Source organism: Heterodontus francisci, chromosome 29 (assembly GCF_036365525.1).
Source record: "Heterodontus francisci isolate sHetFra1 chromosome 29, sHetFra1.hap1, whole genome shotgun sequence".
NCBI lineage: Eukaryota > Metazoa > Chordata > Chondrichthyes > Heterodontiformes > Heterodontidae > Heterodontus > Heterodontus francisci.
The window spans coordinates 54,820,046-54,825,845 of NC_090399.1; the positions used below are offsets into that span (position 1 = coordinate 54,820,046).

At 44.4% G+C, this 5,800-nt stretch overlaps 1 long non-coding RNA gene across 3 annotated transcripts; it reads left to right on the forward strand.

Annotated features, from left to right (window-relative positions):
• The first annotated feature begins 1,135 nt into the window (after positions 1-1,135).
• LOC137346035 (uncharacterized) lies at positions 1,136-5,295 on the forward strand. 3 transcript variants are annotated; one of them, XR_010968634.1, is made up of 4 exons: positions 1,136-2,704; positions 3,077-3,179; positions 3,307-3,409; positions 4,032-5,295. It is a non-coding gene; the product is annotated as an uncharacterized lncRNA (long non-coding RNA). The 3 variants fall into 3 exon arrangements; XR_010968633.1 differs by having other exon boundaries at positions 1,136-2,630; XR_010968632.1 differs by having other exon boundaries at positions 1,136-3,179.
• Positions 5,296-5,800: the final 505 nt, after the last annotated feature.

Here is a 5,800-nt window from a genome sequence, read left to right on the forward strand (position 1 = left end):
AATTTATGTCGAGTATATCAAATGCACGACCTTCATCAACACATCTTGTTACCTCCTCAAAGAATTCAACCGAGTTAGTCAGACACAACCTTCCCTTAACTAATGGTCCTTGATTAAACTGTTCTAGATGATGGTTCATACCATCTCTCAGAATTATTTACAATAATTTTCCCACTACCGAGGTTAGGCTGACTGGCTGTAATTACTCAGTCTATCCCTTCCTCCCTTTTTATATAATGGTAAAACTTTAGTGGTCCCCCACTTCACCGGCACCATGCCTGCAGCCAGAGAAAATTAGAAAATGATGGTCAGAGCCTCTGCTATTTCACCCCTTTCACCTGAAAACTACACGTGATCTTTCCTCTGAATTTATTCAACAGCCTCTCACCATGTAAGGTGAACTGTTAACAGGGAAACCTAGAGTAAAACAATGGGAGGCTATTAAAGAAGTATTGAGTACAATAGGTATCAAATACAGAACCCTAAAGAGAATGAAGAGGGGACAGAATCCCAGATCTTAAAACAGTGATGTTGAAGGAATTGTGATCTATGTTCAAATAGAACCATTGAAAAATTATAGCATAGAAGGAGGCCATTCAGCTCATCATGTTTGTGCTGGCTGAAAAAACTAGCTGCTCAATCTGATCTAAAACTTGACTGGAGGAGAATAAAACAGAACTTTGCCCAGGGATGAAAGAGGAATAATGGGGAAAAGAAGATGTTTGTACTAAAAAAGGAATAGAATCTTCCCCACTCTCGAGTTTGAGTGGCTGGTTTTGGTGTTTATGGAGTGCATAACATGGTCGTACTTTACCTTTACAGACATCGGACATTTATCTGGAGGCTGGAGACTTCTGACTGCTGTTTTTATTCACACCCACATATCTAACAAATTCCTGTGGGTGAAAATGTCTATTTACTATTTTAGAGCTGCTTCAATTTGTTGCCAGTCCCTCTCAGGAGACCCGATCAGAGGGGAGCAGCCACAAGGGTTACTGACAGTTTCCTCATGTCCCCTTTCAAATGGTTCCCACCTGGAGAAACATTAACTGGGAGGCAGGGTTAGTCCCCTCCCCCTCATTTCCATGTTATTACAATGTCTCTCCATGTTGTAGACACAGATGCTCCACCCACTTCCCGAGGACAAGCTTCGAGAATCCCGGTGCTGGAGAGACTGCAGTCTGAGGCTCCACCCGAGCAGACAGGAGCGGTGGGATGGATCAGTGAGCAGACAGGAGCGGCGGGATGGATCAGTGAGCAGGCAGGAGCGGTGGGATGGAGCAGCAAGCAGACAGGATCGGCAGGTTGGAGCAGCGAGCAGACAGGAGCAGCGGGATGGAACAGCAAGCAGACAGGAGCGGCGGGATGGAGCAGCGAGCAGTCAGGAGTGGCAGGCTGGAGCAGGGAGCAGTCAGGAGCGGCGGGATGGAGCAGCGAGCAGACAGGAGCGGCGGGATGGAGCAGGGAGCAGTCAGGAGCGGTGAAATGGATTAGCGAGCAGACAGGAGCGGCAGGATGGAACAGTGAGCAGTCAGGAGCGGTGGGATGGAGCAGGGAGCAGTCAGGAGCGGTGGGATGGAGCAGCGAGCAGACAGGAGCAGCAGGATGGAGCAGGGAGCAGTCAGGAGCGGCGGGATGGAGCAGGGAGCAGACAGGAGCGGCGGGATGGAGCAGGGAGCAGTCAGGAGCGGTGGGATGGAGCAGGGAGCAGTCAGGAGCGGCGGGATGGAGCAGCGAGCACAGGAGCGTTGGGATGGAGCAGCGAGCACAGGAGCGATGGGATGGAGCAGGGAGCAGTCAGGAGCAGTGGGATGGAGCAGCGAGCACAGGAGCGGTGGGATGGAGCAGGGAGCTGTCAGGAGCGGTGGGATGGAGCAGCGAGCACAGGAGCGTTAGGATGGAGCAGCGAGCACAGGAGCGATGGGATGGAGCAGGGAGCAGTCAGGAGCAGTGGGATGGAGCAGCGAGCACAGGAGCGGTGGGATGGAGCAACGAGCACAGGAGCGGTGGGATGGAGCAGGGAGCAGTCAGGAGCAGTGGGATGGAGCAACGAGCACAGGAGCGGCGGGTTGGATCAGCGAGCAGACAGGAGCGGCGGGATGGAGCAGCGAGCAGACAGGAGCGGCGGGATGGAGCAGGGAGCAGTCAGAAGCGGCGGGATGGATCAGCGAGCAGACAGGAGAGGCGGGATGGAGCAGCGAGCAGACAGGAGCGGCGGGATGGAGCAGCGAGCACAGGAGCGGCGGGATGGAGCAGCGAGCACACGTCTACAGCCGGAAGCAGCGACTGAGGCGACGAGTGCGGGAGGGAGTGGGTTAAGGTTGGGGGAATCAGGCGGGAATCGCGGCCATTGACGGGTCGGGCAACCCTCGGACGTCATCTCGTTGACGTCATTACGTGGTGACGCTGCAGAAACTCCCCCTTTATGATCATATTCTGATGTTACACCTGCAGAAACAAGCCTTATGTGACCTTACATTGTTTATAAACCGAATAAATAATGTTCAGCTAGAAATAGATTTTATATCTTGAAATGCTCTGCCTGGATGATTTTCTGATGCTAATTCAGCCCATGAGCTGATTTTGAACTGATTTTACATTTCAAATTTACTTCGTGTAGGAACAAAAAGGTGAAAAGTGATTTGAGAATTTGAGAAAAGATCTCTTCATCTCCGTCAAATTTAATTTTATAGTGAACTGAATGGTGTGCTCCAATTCCCATTCCTTATATTTATATGTGTTTATTTTCCCTTGTGTGCCTGTTCCTGGTCCCTGCTCTCACTGATCAGTAATTTAGCAGGCTGTTCTCATACATGACTGTTAATATCATTACTGCTCTGACATTGTTCTATTGTAACACTCACGTTGCTGGGGGATTTCTTCACTTTATTATTAATAACCTGTGGTAATTGTTCCTCACTGGGCACCTTTTCTGGGCTGCATAGTTTGGACTTTCCCCTGTCGGTTCTCAGCCACATTCCTCCCGCATTCCCCCCAACCACCTCACCCTCCGTCAGTCGAAGGTCGGCACCATTATAGTTATTTAAGTTTTACATTTTGTGTTTGATCCTCTCAGATCCGGCGTCTAGTGGGTGAAAATCACTGCAAATACTGAAAGGCAACAGGCAACCGCGAGCATCTGGAGTAGGAGTGGATTCTCAGGAGGACAAACTGAAGAGGTTGGTGCTGTGAGGAATGATCATTTCCATCTTGGACTGGAGAACGGGATGAATTGCAGTTATAGTGAACGGTTGGGTTGATTCTTTGGTTCTGAAGCTAAAATCTAATCCGAATTCTCTTTCTTAGCGCTGCACCCATCCTAGGCCCTAAGCCCTCAAGGTTAGAAGTTGACGGTAAAAGTTGGGGAGTATATTGATCTCATACTATTCAGTTTAATTACTGGTGAAAGGTGAGATGCTCTGGGAGAAAACCAGCTCGTTTATTGTCATGTTTTCCTTTTGTTTCATAGTTAACATTTTGTCATCACAATGTCTTGTTCGGCATCTGTTTCAAACTATAGACACCAAATAGCTTAAATGTTGCAGTTCTCAAGTATTATATTGAAGAGAGTTTTTCCAATGAAGAAAACAAAACGCTTTTGACACAGATGTGCAGAGAAATGCAGCACAGAAAAACACAAAAAAGAATTCAGATTGACAATCCAGCCGATCTGTTTTGTCTCATTCCTTTGAAGTTAATTTCACCATAATCGTTATGAGAAGGAAATGGGTTTGGAGTGGGGGGATGTGGGAGAGTAATTGTTAAATTAATCTCTGCACAAAATATGGAGGAAACATTCCTGACTGAAACCTAACACACCTGGTGCAATGACGTGCGTTCAGGTTCAACACCGGTTTTACAATCCGTCTGATTACACATTCCAGGTATTTCAAGATAAATATAGAGTTCAGAACTTATAACAAGACATGAAATATAGGAGCACAATGTAACACTTTAAAACTGGGGTTATATTATTTCTAGATTTTATGCTCCATTAATCTTTGAAATCTTTAACTCTGCTTCTCTTCAAGATTACATTTGGTCTCGACTCCTTCTGTGTTGCCCAGGGAGCGTGAATTAGACTATATTCTCTATCTTCGATATTGATCTCCGTTCCATTTACACAAAGTGGGACAAGGTAAAAGACAGAGTGGTGATCTGATGAGAGGAGCTCAAAGTTATGGAGAGCTTGGATCAGAAAAATCATGACAAAAACTATTTTCACTTCTTGGCAGGAACGCATCAGTTTAACTTCATCACAAAAGAACCTGATTTTAGATTTAGAGTTTAGATTTTTATTGTCTATCCTGTGAGTTCCCAGGATTTTCCTTATCTTTGTAACGTAACAGAGTGACACGACATTTATATTGTTTTATGTATAATTGTCACAGTGACTGAGTTTTAATAAACCAAATAAACAGTGGTTGTAACTTAGATAGCTACAGTTGTTTCATGTTTTGGAAAATAATAAGATTGCATGTCTCATGGTAAAAGTGCTGTAAATATTTTATTACTGCAATAAAACTGTCAATATTTTCTCATCAAACAAGGGAGTTAAAATGTTCCAGATAATATTTTAAATGTTCCAGAATATATTTCCTGTTCCTACGCTGGGGCTGTTGGATTGCCTGGTGAGTAGAGGACGATTGGAGCAAGAGAAACACACCGCTAATGAACTCATCTGAATTTATGCCCATTTAACTGCCTGAAAAATAGCATTTGGCAGAATCCCTTTTGGATATTTACCATCTCCTGCCCAGCTTCTTGTATTCACGATGTTAGATGATTCAACAGCCCAAGGCACACCACTGGGGAAATCTGTCACTGTCCTTTCTGTATGTCAACAAGAGCAATTTGTTGTGATCTGAAAATGATATTAATGATATTAATTGACCCGAAGCTGCGTGAAATTAAATAATTCATCACTAAAATTCAAAAAGCAGCCAAGCAGATATGTAGCTGAGCAAATCACACAAACAATCAGATTCTTGAACTGAGTGAACTGGTTCATCCATCAAGCAAACTGGTTGCAGCAAACTGAACAATCAGACCAATAGTGTGTTAAAAAAGGGAGAACCGTATTTCTTTGAGTGAAACTGAATTGAACCTATTGTATACAATGACAACATTAAAGCAGCCGATACAAAGGTAAATTCTTCAAAAATGCCGCGCAAATTTACTTCTACATTTAATTCTTTCCAAACCTGGATTGGTTTTATGTAAATATTTGACCAGTTAGAAATTGGTGTAAACAGAATAAGTTAGTTCATTACCTTTACTTTCTGGACATTAAATACCCATTGAGATTATGTCAGACTTTGTAAAGAGCTTTAAATGGTAAACATAAACATTTACCCTCACATTTCTCTTTGAGTCTCTCCAAATCTGTTGACAGCTCTGCTGGCCACAGTTCCGCCAGGGCAAATAGAGAACTTGATTTTCAGTAGTATATTAAACAGCAGGAACAATATGTCTCTGTAGAGTGGTTGGACAGATCCAATCTAAACGGCAGATAATTGTGTATGATATGAGACCAATCCGGGGTGGGTGGGTGGGGAGATAAATTTAACGCATTCCGATTAATTTAATTTATTTACCTTGATCATCTGGGTAAAGGGATATTTAATAATATTCTTTAACTCATCTCTGAACTTGGTCTGTACCACTGCATAAATAACCGTGTTGGTGCAGGAACTCAAACGCTGGAGCATGAGTCCGGTATGTTCCATGATGGTGAAAGGGTCATTGTAATCACTTTGGTAAAATTGATTTTCCGTAAATTGTACAGAAAAATCACAGA